Raw genomic sequence first — 15,821 nt, 5'->3', positions numbered from 1 at the left:
GAATGCTTTTGAATATATCTGAATGCAGATGACAAGAGTGTAAATAGTTTAGTCATATCTCAGTCTCATGCAACTTTATTGCAAAGCTTATACCCAATGTTGGTTGCCATAACTGCTAATCTAAACTATAGATGCAAAACTGCTGAAAATTGATTCCTTTTACATAGGCTCATGTAGAATGCAGAGCTCCCAAGCCTTCTTCCGTGTAAAGCTGCCTGCTTTATATTTCAGTTTCTCGAAATGCCATGGAAATTGCTCAGATGCCTTTGCAAAATATATATATAATTCACAATACCAAAGACAGGAAGAAATTCCATGGTCATAATTAAATCTCAGATTATTCAGAAACAGGAAACATGAGAGAAGAAAATACACTAAACAGACCTCCAGTTAGACTAGCTTGTTTTTGATGGAAATAAAATGTCATTTTCATTTTAAGATGCACATTTTGATTTTTCAATTGGTTTTGACCAGAACTTATACATTAAAAGAATTGGATCATGAAAGTCAGAAAGAAAGATGGTCAATTGGAAAAGTATGAGAGCATTTTTGGCCTAAATATGCAATCAACTTTTGAGTTACTGTCTGATTTTATCTAACACATGGGCAGCCTAGAAAATGTGTAATAATTATCTTTAAAAAGTTATCATGGATCAGGAATAACTGACTGATCTAAACAGCTCTGAATATATAAACATAGAAGTATATTGAAAATTGTTTGAACAAGGGATTCATTGTACTCAAAGGTTCATTTTGGGGAAAAAAATAACGAGCAAATGAATGGGTGTAGAGTGGCAGAACATTCCTTCATGAAAATTTCGATGGATTTTTCAGCATGAATGCTGGAGAAGTCCAGACATACTATGAGAGCAGTGGAAATTTTGATCCTTATTATTTTGTGGCTACATCATCAAGAACTTATTCTCATGGTCCATTAAAATCACATAAATTGCAGATGAATTGGTAATCTTGAGCAGGTTATTTATAATGATCTTTGTGAAGAATGCTATATATTCTACAAAATATATATGCATATATGAATGTTTATTGCAAGGCTGAAAAAAAATATAAAAGTTAAAGTTATAAAAAAGCCAATGATTAGATTGACTTTGGAGTGGGGAATGGATTAAGAACCATGAATATCATCTTGAAAATATTCTTGCTTATATAGAACTAAAAAGCAGATGTGAATGGGGAACAGATTCAATTTGATTTTGTTCATCAAGGAATTTATTAACTATTTGTCAAATTGATTGATTGGCTTGTCTAATTAACTTTGGTTTAGATAATATTCCTTTATAAAGTCTTGTTTAATTTATAGGGGATTGACATAAGTTGGTTTGCAAAAGATCATAAAGGAAGATCGTGGTGTTGCACTTCAGGTATCCCAAAATATTTTTATTTCATGAAAAAACAAAAAGTATTTTTGATAATTGAACTAATCCCATGTCCAAAACTGAACTTTAAGGAGGCAGAAGGACTGACTATAGGATTCCTGACAATGATCCTCTTTGGAGATGATGTTGACCTTCATTCCTTCCATCCTTTGGATTAGAGTGGATGATAGAGCTGTCACAGGAAGGTTGTCACATGGATAATCTCCACTACCTTGCTTGATAAAACCTCTTATTATGTGGCAAAGAACGGATAAAGGAGTCTATCTTAAGTGTCTGAGATGAAGTCCTTCATCAAATGTCAATCACCATGAGAAATCTGTACCTGAAGATGGTGAGAAATCAGATATGAGATTTTATATTTTCAGGAATATCACAGACAGTAACACTGATAACATTACTAATCTATGGTTTGCATAATATCATTAAATGTAAAAGTCTTGATTTCCTTAAGTAAGCATTTCAAAGAAAATTGAATATTTAGTTTTGAAGATTAATCCTTTCAGCGGTGTTTGTGCTTTGTGGAAATGCATTATTAATAATAACAATAAAACCACCACTTAATTATATAGCCCAATAAACACCACAATAAAAGTTACATTTAGGAATTAATTGCATATGATGCATTTTGAATGATTTTAATGACTGTTAATCACAAAGTGGGTCATAAATCAAATGGTTTCTCATTCTTGCAAGACATCATTTGGCATTGAACTGACCTCCTCATTCAGACTCCCTTTCTGTCCTTGCTACTTTCTCAAGTCATTGATGGCCCTGCTTGCCCCATCATCTATAAAGGTCACAGATGCCCTGCTGTATTTTTGTGGCAGATCTGCAAAAATGTGGGAAAAATCTTTGAAAATGTGAGCAGGCACTCCCAAATCCAACAAACAAGGCACATCATAGAATACTCTATTATGACAAAATCTTACCAAAGAGCTTGAACCAGAATCAGTAATGACCCCTTTTCTGGGTGAGTAGAAACCATCTTGCCCTTCATTGGGTTTCTCATCCCAGATTTCATGGTGAAGTGCAAAACTGATGATTTCAATAACAATTGCCCACAAGGACTTAGTCCATGCTATTGAATTCCCTTCATTAATTACTGAATTCCAAAGGGCTCTGGCAACAGAGATCATCAAACCAGTGAGTTAAGCTAATAAGTAAGCATTTTATATGAATCAAGATGGGATTGGAACAGATACCTAAAATTAAAGTGAAAGCTGAACTTTCATAACCAGACAGTACAAAATAAACTTTATTTAACATTTTAAAATCCATTTATGTTTTGAAATATTTATCTGGATTGACAAATATACAATATAATTTTTTTTAATTCTAAAGAGCTTTTTTGTGGTTTTACATAGAAACATTGTGGTTTTACATGGAAACATTTAAGAACCCCAACCGTTGACAACTAGGAATGGAAAACAGTTAATCAAGAATAGAGAGACAATCAGTGTCCTCAGGAAGGAGCATTTCAGTGACCTCAAAACTACACTTTGATGCATTTCACAGCCAGCTATCTGCCACAACTACTTCAGCAGAGCAAAGGGCTAAAAAAAGGCATCCAGCAGCAAAAATACAAGGACTAGAGTGGATAAAATTCCTTCTAAAACATGCCAGAGAAGTAATCCAGGCATGGGTTCAAGATCTTATTTCTTTCATAATGACAAGAATCTGCTAGACAAAAGAAGATAAGTTCAACTGCCATATTTATAGAGGAATCCTCTCTGCTGACTGCCACAAGGGAAGTCATTTTCCAGAAGTTTCTGCAACAGCCCTTTCCAATAACTAAGGAGATCCTTTCCAGGATCACAATTCAGGTTCTGGCAATCAGAAGGCGCAAAGGATGTGATTTTCATTATGTTGCAACACAAAGAAAATGCAAGAAACACCAATGACAACCAAATGGGGCTTTCTTTGACCTCCCAGAAACTTTGGAATCTTAGATGTTTCTTTCTCAAAGTTGGTTGTTATTGATACAGTAAAACCCCTGGTATCTTGCCCCTATGGTGTTTGGTAAGTGAGTTTTCTGGTGGCTTGAGGCACACTTTTACAATTCCTAACTAATACATCTGCATTAAAAATAAACAATTTAAAAACAAGAATACTATACCGTACTTACACTGAACAAATTTCAGTTGTATTAATAGTTAAATCTTAAAGCATTATATGTTATTTTCAGTCACATATTTGAAAATAATTAACCATTGCTGCATTTGTAGGGTTCTCCCCCTCCAAGGAGCCGCCCGAAAAATGAACAATAACATTATAATTAACCACCCCTCCCCCAAGTTTACAGATGAAGCCTTACTAATATACTTAAAACATACTAATAAAGATAAATACTCTTACTAAGCAGGGGTAAGGAGATACTTTAAGAGAGACTCTCCAACAGCGAGCACCATCAACCAGCTCTTCATCCTGGGCAATGGCATTTTATTCAAACGCAAACACAACTTTATTTAAACAGTTGCTACAAGCAAACCTCTTCATCCTGGGTGATGCCATTTCATTCAAACATGATTTTATTCAAACAGCTGCTATGAGGAAAGCACGACCAAGGCACTCTGCTGGCTGCATATTTGCTCCCCTCTTCACCAAAGTTTTATGTGTTAATTCAGAGAACATTTACTTTAACAATTTTAATCTTTTATTTAAATTTTTTATTTATTTTAATTCTATTTATCTATCTATCCATTTATTTATTTATTCGTTCATTTTTAAATTTATTTTCTGCGGGGATTTTTTTTGCCGACTGCTTGAGGTTGCTGGTTGATTGAATTTCAGACAACAGGGGTTTTACTGTACAAAGCGATTTGAATGCAGGCAAATGGAACTTGCCCAGGGTGCCCACTTGGTCACCATGGATATTTTGCCAGAAGGGCATATTCAGTGATGTATGACTCTATGGACACAAGTAAGAAAAAATAAAGTATTATCTAAATGGTTAAAAAAAAACTCTAAAAAATTAGTTAATGATGACATATGGAAATGATTTCAACTCATCAATCTATTTTAGTTCTCTTTTGTGCTGAGCTAGAATGCAAAATATCCAGCTGTCTAGTGAATTACTTATTATGCCTTTACATGCAAAAAGTAACAGAAGAAATTTTTCTGAAGGTTTATAATCCAGTAAACCAAACCTCAATTTTAGTTCCTGTTGCTTGTTTGGAAACAAATGAAGAGGTGGTTAGGAGGAATGAAGATCTTGCCCACTCCATTCCCATCCTTTTCTGGCCAACTGCAATTTAATCCTCTTTAAATGTAATCTCATTGGGTTGGCTCTGTTATTTTAACTGGTGGCCCCAGTGAGAACACATTTAAGGCATGGTAAAATCTGCCAAGCATGAGGTCAAGGATTTGGAGAAGATCAGAAATCACTTGTTTGGTTTCATTGTTTTGTAGCAGGAATGCCACCCCAGGCCCCACAAGTGAATATTTGGCCTTTTTCCTTAACAAAATTCTTAGAATCCCCCCCTCAATTTTATTCTTTCTCTGGACCCACAGAGGAAACACTTCGGTATTTGGTGACAAATGTTTTCTGCTCAAATTGAGCAAGAGATGTTTCTAAATATTAAAATAAGTTTGGGGGTTCAAATCTCTCTGTACCTCGGCCAAGACTCTGTTGCTCAACCTGATCCCTTGCATACATCATTTTGAATCCATTAATCAATCGAGTATGGAACATTTACAAGGAGATTAGCTCTGAGTGTGGTGTTAGGCAATTTCTTTTGATACATTTATATGTAATTACATGTATGTAATGTTAGAAAAATATATTAATTTAAAAATGTCTGCTTTATTGCCTAGAAACTCTTGTTATTATTGCAACCTTAATTGAAAAATAACAAAAAAAAACTAAGAATGCATGATATTTGAACTCAGGATGACACATCCTGACATTAAGGAAGAAGCCTGGGTCCGGATCCCCTAGGTTCAAGAACAATTTATATCCAACAGACTGCTGCACTTCCCATAGTATCCTAACCTAAATTCTAAACTAGCCCGGGATCACCAAAAGATCTGTCTTCACTACTAAAGCAATGCATTTTTTTTAGATCTAACTGCATGATGTATATATTCTTTTATACTTACCTTTAATTTTCATAATTTGAATATTTAATGTAGTTGGTGTATCTGATTGTTTGCAGTAACATTATACTCATGTATATGAGAGTGAACTCTCATTATTAATTACATTCTGCTTGCTCGGTCTTCCCTATGCATGGTGGGTATAGTGGCTAATGGAATGCTTTTACAGCGCCAACAATCAGGATCAGGGTTTGAATCCCATGTCTGCTTGGGTTTTCTCTGGGGGCTCTGGTTTCCTCCCAAGGTTTGAACCATACTGAGGGTGTAGGTTAATTGGGTGTAAATTGGAAAGCATGGATTCGTAGGCTGAAATAGCCTGTTACCATGCTGTATGTCTAAATTTAAAATGTTATAATTTTTTTTAATTTTAAATTAGTTATTTTGATTTATTTGTAACACTTGTATTTTTTTCTACCTTATGAAGTGTCAGGGTTTCCTCAATTAGAATTAAATCGATATTATTTCATCCTCTTTATTTATATTGACATGAATCCTTTGAAGGGGTAAAAAATGCTTCAAGGTTCTGTGAACCTTATATTATGTATAGAGATGTTTTTGGAAGAGTTAGATTGGGGGGATTTGGTGTAGCTCACAAACAAATACAAACACTTCACAAAACAGATCTCATGTAAAATGCAAGCGCTCTGCTCAAACCAGAAACTCCGGGCCCAGTGCCTTTGTAAAGACAATGGAAACTGTTTTGCTGAAGGATTTCATAAGTAGGTGTTAATTGGACATACTGTGGAGTAATGAATTAGTGTTTTGAAAGCAACAGATGAATAGAATCAGAAGTTTGGGTCCAGTGCCACAATCTGTCTGAATTCAGTTTGCTGTTCTAAGAAGGTCATATGGTTTTGCAAGCAGATAGAGAGAGAGGATACCAAACAGACATTCTTTGTGAGAGCGAGAGAGAGAGAGAGAGAACTGGCTTCTGCAGCACGGCAAGCTGGCTGCTTGTTTAAAATCCCATTTTTGAAGACAGGTTTTGAGTTCTGAGTTCAGCCTGTTGAAACAACCCATGTGGTCCATACAAGAGGAAATGGCTGGCTAAAGTGTTTCACCTGAAATAAGGGAAACAATAGGACCCCTGTGGTGACCTGCAGAAGAAGAGGTTATTATTTGGAAAACCCTGATGTGGCAAGTTTCTTTGGCAAGTCACTGAAGTGGCTGATTGGAGGGAATCAGTCTGAGTGTGTCCAACAAGCAACAAATCTCTCTGAAACCAGTGAGAATCTTCTTGAGTGGTAACCAATTTCTTTTAAACATCAGAGCTTGGTGAAAATTCATAAATGTTAAATTCTGTGCACAGTCTAAGAATTGCCTGATACCAGTGAACTTGGAGGAGTGAGAAGTGAGATTGTACTGTGAGTCAAAGAACTTTCCTGAACTTAAACACATTACATACACCTGTGCTTAGAATTAGAAGGAGGTTAAGTTAATAGTAATAAGTTAAAGTTTGATCTTGTTTTTTTTGTTTAAAGATAATTAAAACCAACTTTTGTTTAAGTAACCATTTGTCTTGGTGAATTTCTATTGCTGCTGGGTTTTGGGGTCCTCTGGGCCCGTAACATTTCAACTTTGCAAGGAAAATGTGTAGTCGTGAGGTCCACTGACTGTCCTTATGACTGTACTCAGAAAGACCTGAGAATGTTGCTGTGCAAACAATTTACAAAATCACTATTGCTTCATCTTTGGTTTTTATTCACTTTGTGCTTTTCACCAAGGTACAGAAAATGCCTTCGTTCCTCCTTTCGTACTCTGTGTCAGAATCTGTGAACCGGTGCGGACTTGAAAGGCCAACATGGCCTGTTTCCGCTCCGTAAATGGTTATATGGTTAAGCCAGCTTTCAATTGCCTACCATGGAATTGTCATCAGAGCATGTTTTGAAAGATCTAGAATTCTTAGATGAGGAATCCATCTCCTAAATTAACAGGAGAGAGGATTTCTCTCTCATTATAAGCAACTCAGAATGGTTAAATAAGTGCAGGTTAGGAAAAAAAGGAATAAAAGCAAATTGATAAAGCCAGGAGAAAAAAAACGGCATAGATAAGGAACTAAATTAGTGAAAATATTTTTTGAAATTATGTTTAGTGGGCTTATTTTTATGGGTTGGCATTTTTCAATTACAATAAAACAATTCATTTTTGCTTGAATTATACCATAGCTTTTGTTTCAACACCAAGAACCTGGTAGCTTTGATATAAGCATATATATGGTACTCCTTTCAGTGTGCTTTTTTCCCATATTTGTTGCCATAGGATTTTTTTTTGGCTGTTGAGAGATGATGCTGTCCTTTTATGAATTAAAAATGGAATAAAGTAAAACAAAAATAGGAACATATGTTTCATCTTAAAGCAGATCATTTAGCCTGGATAAAAAGGAAATGCCTTTGTGATGCATTTAAATTAAAAAAAATGATTGCTCTAGTTTTTGTGTAGAAATTGGACAGGGATATGTTGAGTAATTTACATACAAATTAAATACTTAACTGCCTTTATATTAGCTGGCACATCATAGAAAGGGAACATTTATAACAATGGTACATCGTGATCCTATTCAAATCTTTGAGGTATAAATGAGCTATAATGCAAGCAAGAACTTTTTTTAAAAACTGACAAAACTCAGCAGGTCACACACATGTAGCAAAGATAAAGGTACATAACTATCTTTTTGGGTTTGAGCCCTTCATCAAGATATGAGCAAAATGTAGACAGCCACCTGAACAAAATGGTGAGGTGGGGTGAGGGGCAGGGGGAAGAGCACTGTCCTTCAGGCAGCAGGTAATAGGTGGATAAAGGTGGAAGGGCACACCAGCAAATAGGGAGAGGGGGATGGCTCTGTGAATGGAGAGGGAAGGAGGTGGAGAGCAGGAGGATGGGGAAGAAGGAGAATGGGAGTGGTCTAGTAGAAACCAAAGAGGTTGATGTTAATGCCATCCATGGCCAGTGTCAAGGGGGGGCATTTGCGGGCATTGCTCCCCCAAAATGAGTTATTGTGCCCCCTCACCTACAGCGCTAATGGCGCTAGCTTTACTAGTCTCTGTGCGATATAAGCAGCACATTAGTCTGTTATGTTGGAGGGAGAGGGAAGTGTAATGATGGTGCATGGAGGAAGTTCATGGCAGGTAGGCACCGCCCCTCCGCTGAGTGAGTTTTTGAATGTCAGATTGTGCAGCCCCCCCCCCCACCCCCGCAGTTACCCTCATACCCCCATTTCCAATTAGACTTGTTCTGATGTCGACCCTGATGCCATCTAGTTGGAGAGTGCCCAGATGGAATATTAGCCACCTGTAAATTGGAGGAGCAACACCTGATGTACTCTATTTGACCTACTGAGTTTCTCCAGCATTGTGTTTTTACTTCATTCATGGTGGTTGCAGATTTTCATGTTTTAATCATGCAAGCAAATACATTTCAAATAAGAAATCCATGGGAAAACTCAGAGTAAGAGGAGCTTACTCTGGTATTATAGGTAGATTAATGGTCATTCATTCTCCAAGGAAATGTGATCCATGATTCACCAGCGTTTGTTTCACTTGCTCAAGACATCATGCCAACGTTGATGAAAAAAAAGTAAATAATCAGAGAGATGTTTTCTCTCCATAGAGATCCATGAAAATTAACCTAAGGTTACTTAACTGATAACCATCAGATCAGTGACAGGATTCAAACCTTGAGGACCCAAATGCAAAGCTGATAAGATTCAAAGTCTTTGTATGCTGACATGACATGGTCTAATAATGAATCTGGTGCTCAAGGCCATCTACCAAATGGACAATAGGATGGCCAACAGTGGGAGGGTGAAGAATAAGAATTAACCTTGTTTGCTGGCATGGAATATACCAGAGAGCCCAGCTTATCTTTGCTAATATAAAGTACACTGGTTGAAATGAATATGCCAGACAGCCCATCTTATCTCTTCCCTTTTTCCTCTTCCTCCCCTCTTTCCTATTGCTTGTCCAGCTTCTCAGCGGATTGCCAGATAGCTGATGGGAAAATGTGTGCCTTTAAGAAAGCAGGGTCTGTAACAAGCCAACATTCCCACTCAACAAACTGCAACGTCCCTCCAGTGCCCTGCAGACAAAAGGAATGTTACTGTTATTAGTCTGCTGTCTCAAATTTCATGTGGCAGCATAGCTTCCAAAAGAGCATTTATCCACCAGTGGCATCAGCCAGATTGTCAGCAGATGGTTCTTGTTGTCCTATAGCCAATGGATTAGTTTGTTAAGGTGGCTCAAATGCAGCGGTTGTGGTAGACAGCTACTAAGTGAACGTCAAGACAACTATCATGAAACTGGGCAGTGAGTGAAATATTTGCTGTGTTTAGTTATACACCAGCTAAATGCTGAGAGAAAGGAATTCCACTTGCCTATGGTATGCTCAACATTCAGTGACCTCAAAGTCAATGGCATCCTGAGCCATGGGGAAACTACAATACTTGCCATGTGTGTTTTCACTATAATTTTAGTTTATATATAATAAGAGAAAATGACGCAATCAGATTTCTTGGAACAAATTTTAGACATTACATAAAAATTTTTAAACAACAAAATAAACTGCAGATACTAGAATATTAACTAAAAAATCTGAAAAAGAGAGATCCTAGACCCCAAAACTTAACTAATTCCCTGTCCATAGATGCAGCCTGATCTGCTGAGTATTTCCAACATTTATAAGTTTCTATTTTGGGAATAATGCTCCTGTTGGAATCATATAGATCAGCTGTTAGAAAAACTCTGTTGGGACACACCAACATTATTCATGTTTCTCTGTGAATTAATGCCAATATATCACATATTAACTCTACATTAACATCATTTCTGTCAGTTTTTGAGAGGTGCTGTTGAATTTCCAGGTTTTGATCTCCAAAGAAGCAATTGAAATGCAAATGTGAATGCTTAAAACGATCAAGTGAGAAAACTTCCTGAGAGCACTGATGTGATTTTGTGCCAAATAGTTAAATGATGATTCAGTTCTCATAATGACAAGACACAACAGAACAGCCCCTTGGCTAGACTTCACATTTTGCTTTGGATTTAATTCAATCAATGTTGGTGCAAAACACAAGGCTTTGGAAAATCTAATGCATCTTTAAACAAAAATACAAAACACACAAATATTGGAAAAAAATCTCTCAGATGAACGAAGTAGGAAAATATAATGAAAATATACTTTGCATTGTACTTGAAAATGATTAGTGATTGTACCAATCTTATTAATTCAGCATCCTTGCCCTAAATAGTGATTCTGATGTTGACACTTGGTAAGCCGATGAATGAACAGCTGATTCTGTACTTACTTCAGCAGTGAAGACCATGTGAATTTCAGGATCCAGCATTTTCTGAAGCCGACGTGTGGCTGTGTCTACAAAAGACGGCCCAGAGCTGTACAAATTCCGACAATGGATATCAATATAAAGGGAGGGGTAGAGGGCTGATTCAGAGAGCGATTGGCCCACAATTTGATGCATGCACTTAGTTGGGCTTCTTTGATCCTGCAACTGGTTCTCAGCTATTGTAACTAACAGACTTTTTATTTATTGTACATCGTAGGACCCAGATTTTTTAAAAATATATCAAATGGTAAGTATTAAGTTAAAATGTTACCAGGTTCTATGCCACTTATAAAATAGAGCTAGATATAATGTGGCATCCATGGGAGTGGGTGATTTTTTTTTTAAAGCATTTGTATTTCATAACAATTAAATGTTTAAATGTTTGTCTCTTCTTTTTCTCATTTTATTGGCATTCACTATATTCTTCTCAGAAGTCCATTGAGATTGTGTTAAATAGGAAAGTCTGAAGAAGCTGGGTGGAGTGGAATACATAGAAATGCTAGAGAAACTCAGCAGATCTCAGCCCTGAGACTTTCAACAAGGTATGAGCAAAAGGCTGGAAGGTGCCGAAATAAAAAGATGGGGGAGACAAGGGGTGGTGGAGGCAAAAGGTCATAAGTGGATATAGCTTGAGGATGCCTTCATTCCACTCTGATTTTGTGGGTTCTGAGGTGGATGAAGTTGATGTGGCAACTGTAGACGCTTCTGCAGAGGTGGCTGACAAGGTGGGTGGGTGTTTAGATTGTGAGATAGTTTGATCTTTCTTTCTGCTTTTATGTCTTCTGTGTGCTTTCAGAGTATGCCATGAGGTTCTCAATACCATCCCAAATACTCTTCCTCCTACTTGACCAATCAAGGATCAGAGGTTCTGAGGATTCAGTGTGTGATATTTCTATTCTTCAAGGAAGCTTTGAATGCAGTTCATTATATTAAGATACAAATCTCATGTAATCTTCCTTTGTTATCTTCTTGTAATGGTTTTCATAAAGTTTTAAAATGAATAATTGTAATTTCATGGAAGAAACATTTGTTTGAAGTTTGGAAAGTCACATGGAGGTGCTTGAAAAACCAGCTATTGGCTAAAGGACCTGCTATTAATTGAGGCCTAGAAATATATAATGTTGGAATGACTAATTATTTTTATGGCTAAATATGTCCTGTTGTACTAGGAAAAAACTTTTCATATAAGCAGTAAGATTTCAAAGACAATAGTCACCTACATGAATCATGACCAGCAATCAGCATTATGTTCTGGTCTTACCGTTAATGCCGGTATCTTCTTGGATGTACTCTGCTCTGCCTTCATTGTTTGGTTGGTTTCATAAGTTTCTTCAGCAACCACAAATAAATTGAGGAGTCAGATAATGATCTGGCCAGAGCACAATGCAATTTGCGGTTGATTTCTTCAGACTGGCCAATTAATTTTTAAGTTGTGTATTTCAGCATTCCTGACACAGAATGTGGACAGTATGAGGTCATACTGGATCTGGTTCTGGGAAACAATCATGGTCAGGTGATGGACCTCTCAGTGGGGGAGCATTTTGGTAAGAGTGATCACAACTCCCTTAGCTTCAACATAGCTATTGAAAAGGATAAAAACAGTTTAACTGGGAAGGTGCTTAATAGGGGAAGAGCTCATTATGAAGGGATGAGGCAGGAATATGAGAATAAATTAGAAATAGATGCTTAAGGGTGAAAGCACAGAAGTAATGTGGAGGAAGTTTAGGGACCAATTATGCAGGGTTCAAGATAGGTTTATCCCACTGGGACATGGAAAATATGGTCAGAAAAGGGAACCGTGCCTGTCAAAACAGGTGAGGCAATTAGCCAAGAGGAAGAAGGAAGCGTACATTAGATACAGGAATCAGGAAAGGCTTATGAGAAAAATATGATAACTAGGAAGGAGTTTAAGAAAGGACTTAGGAGAGCTCGAAAGGGGCATGAGAAGGCCTTGGGATGTAAAATTAAGGAGAACCCCAAAGCATTTTATGCGCATGTGGAGAACAGAATGGAGAACTCCCTATAGAGTTTTATAAAGTTTTTAAGAATCTATTTATCCCTCCCCTCCTTGAAGTAATGAATCAGGTGGAAGAGACCCAAAACTTACCAGAATTATGTAAAACAGCAATAATTACAGGAATTACAAAAGAGGAAAAAACCCACTATTGCCAATGTCATACAGACTAATATCATTATTGAATACAGATTATAAATTAATAGCAAAATTACTAGAAAACAGACTAAATGACTGTGTACTGAAACTAGTAAGGCAAGACCAAACCGGATTTGTTAAAAAAAGACGAGCAGCTGATAATGTTTGTAAACTTATCAAGCACAAATAAATAAAAGGTTAACAGTAGCTGTTACGCTAGATGCAGAGAAAGCCTTCGACAGGGTAGAGTGAAATTATTGTTTAAAGTGTTACAGAAATTTAAACTACCGGAAAAAATTATTAACTGGATTAGAGCATTATATAATGGACCATTAGCAAAGGTAGTAATAAATGGATATGTATCAGATCACTTTAAATTAAGCAGGTCAATAAGACAGGGATGCCCATTGTCCCCTTCACTGTTTGCTTTGGTTATGGAACCATTGGCGGAGTTGATAAGGAAGGAAACTATGATAAAAGGAATAAAAATAAAAGAGAAAGAATATAAAATCAGCATATTTGCAGGCAACATCATAGTATATTAAACAGACCCAGATAGATCAATAAAAAATTATATAAGAAACTGAAAAAGAATGGAGAAATATCAGGGTACAAGGTTAACATTAATAAAAGCAAAATGATGCCAATGCACAAAGTTGATTATTCAGGATTTAAAAAAGAAATCCCTTTTAAATGGCAATCACAGGCAATATGTTACCTTGGTATCAGAACAGATTACAACCTAAAACATTTATACAAATTAAATTATGAACCATTAATAAAAAATACAGGAAGACTTCTAGAATTGGAAAGAGCTACCGTTAACTTTAATAGGGAGAGTAAACTGCATTAAGATGAATGTGTTTCCACAGGTGCAAAATCTATTCCAAATGTTACCAATTCATCTGAAGGAAAAAAATTTTGCAAAACTGAAGAAGATAGTAAGGAAATTTTATGGAATGTTAAGAAATTAAGAATAGTGCTAGAAAAATTAACATGAAGATACAAACAAAGGGGGGAGGGGGCTGCAGCTACCAAACTTCAAAAATTACTCCAGGGCAGTGCAGTTAAGGTATTTATCAGATTTTTATCAGAGAGGAGAAAAACCAGATTGTGGACCAGGATAGAATTAGACAAATTGAGAGAAAATATCCCGGAACACATACTTTATAAATGGGATGAAAAATTGGTGCAATATAACAATTCACCAGTATTACATTACATACTTAAATTATGGAAAAGATAAATGATCAAATACCAAAAATATTATTGACACAAAACCCATTAATCCCCTTTACAATAGATAATTTATTTTTCAAGGAATGGTCTAGAAAAGGAATCAAGAAAATAGAAGATTGCTTTTTGGGAAATAATTTATTAATATTTGAGTAATTAAAAGATAAATATGGAATAACACAAGATTCAACGTTTACATATTACCAGTTAAAATCTTATTTAAAAGATAAACTGATAAATAGCTTGAGATTACCAGAAAGTAGCAACTATGAATATTTAATCACAGACACAATGATAATTAAAAAAATTATTACCAACATGTACATGAAACTGCAATATAAGGAAGAGGATGAAACAAAGTATAAACCGAAACAAAGTTGGGAAAAAGATTTAAACACAGAGATAAAGAATGAAACATGGGAGAAGTTATGTAGAGGAACAATGAGGAACACGATAAATACTAGATTACGTATGATACAATATAACTGGCTACATAGATTATACATTACTCCTCAGAAATTAAAAGAGTAGTACCCAACAGCATCGGATCGATGCTTTCGCTGTAAACAAGAGACTGGAACAATGTTACCTGCAATTTGGACATGTTCAAAACTAAAAACTTTCTGGGAAGATCTAAACATCTTTCTTTGGCTTGGCTTCGCGGACGAAGATTTATGGAGGGGGTAAAAGTCCACGTCAGCTGCAGGCTCGTTTGTGGCTGACAAGTCCAATGCGGGAGAGGCAGACACGGTTGCAGCGGCTGCAGGGGAAAATTGGTTGGTTGGGGTTGGGTGTTGGGTTTTTCCTCCTTTGCCTTTTGTCAGTGAGGTGGGCTCTGCGGTCTCCTTCAAAGGAGGTTGCTGCCCGCCAAACTGTGAGGCGCCAAGATGCACGGTTTGAGGCGATATCAGCCCACTGGCGGTGGTCAATGTGGCAGGCACCAAGAGATTTCTTTAGGCAGTCCTTGTACCTCTTCTTTGGTGCACCTCTGTCACAGTGGCCAGTGGAGAGCTCGCCATATAACACGATCTTGGGAAGGCGATGGTCCTCCATTCTGGAGACGTGACCCACCCAATGCAGCTGGATCTTCAGCAGCGTGGACTCGATACTGTCGACCTCTGCCATCTCGAGTGCTTCGACATTAGGGATGAAAGCGCTCCAATGGATGTTGAGGATGGAGCGGAGACAACGCTGGTGGAAGCGTTCTAGGAGCCGTAGGTGATGCCGGTAGAGGACCCATGATTCGGAGCCGAACAGGAGTGTGGGTATGACAACAGCTCTGTATACGCTTATCTTTGTCAGGTTTTTCAGTTGGTTGTTTTTCCAGACTCTTTTGTGTAGTCTTCCAAAGGCGCTATTTGCCTTGGCGAGTCTGTTGCCTATCTCATTGTCGATCCTTGCATCTGATGAAATGGTGCAGCCGAGATAGGTAAACTGGTTGACCGTTTTGAGTTTTGTGTGCCCGATGGAGATGTGCGGGGGCTGGTAGTCATGGTGGGGAGCTGGCTGATGGAGGACCTCAGTTTTCTTCAGGCTGACTTCCAGGCCAAACACTTTGGCAGTTTCCGCAAAGCAGGACGTCAAGTGCTGAAGAGCTGGCTCTGAA

General features: G+C 37.1%; 1 long non-coding RNA gene across 1 annotated transcript; it reads right to left on the bottom strand.

The window, feature by feature from the left end:
- Nucleotides 1–1,305: 1,305 nt before the first annotated feature.
- LOC138762709 (uncharacterized) lies at nt 1,306–10,865 on the bottom strand. Its single transcript, XR_011357071.1, has 3 exons — nt 10,792–10,865; nt 2,114–2,226; nt 1,306–1,719 (listed from the first exon to the last, which is right to left on the bottom strand). It is a non-coding gene; the product is annotated as an uncharacterized lncRNA (long non-coding RNA).
- Between the last annotated feature and the right edge of the window lie 4,956 nt (nt 10,866–15,821).

This window comes from Narcine bancroftii, chromosome 5 (genome assembly GCF_036971445.1).
Source record: "Narcine bancroftii isolate sNarBan1 chromosome 5, sNarBan1.hap1, whole genome shotgun sequence".
NCBI classification, from domain to species: domain Eukaryota; kingdom Metazoa; phylum Chordata; class Chondrichthyes; order Torpediniformes; family Narcinidae; genus Narcine; species Narcine bancroftii.
This window is presented reverse-complemented; position numbering and strand designations above follow the sequence as displayed.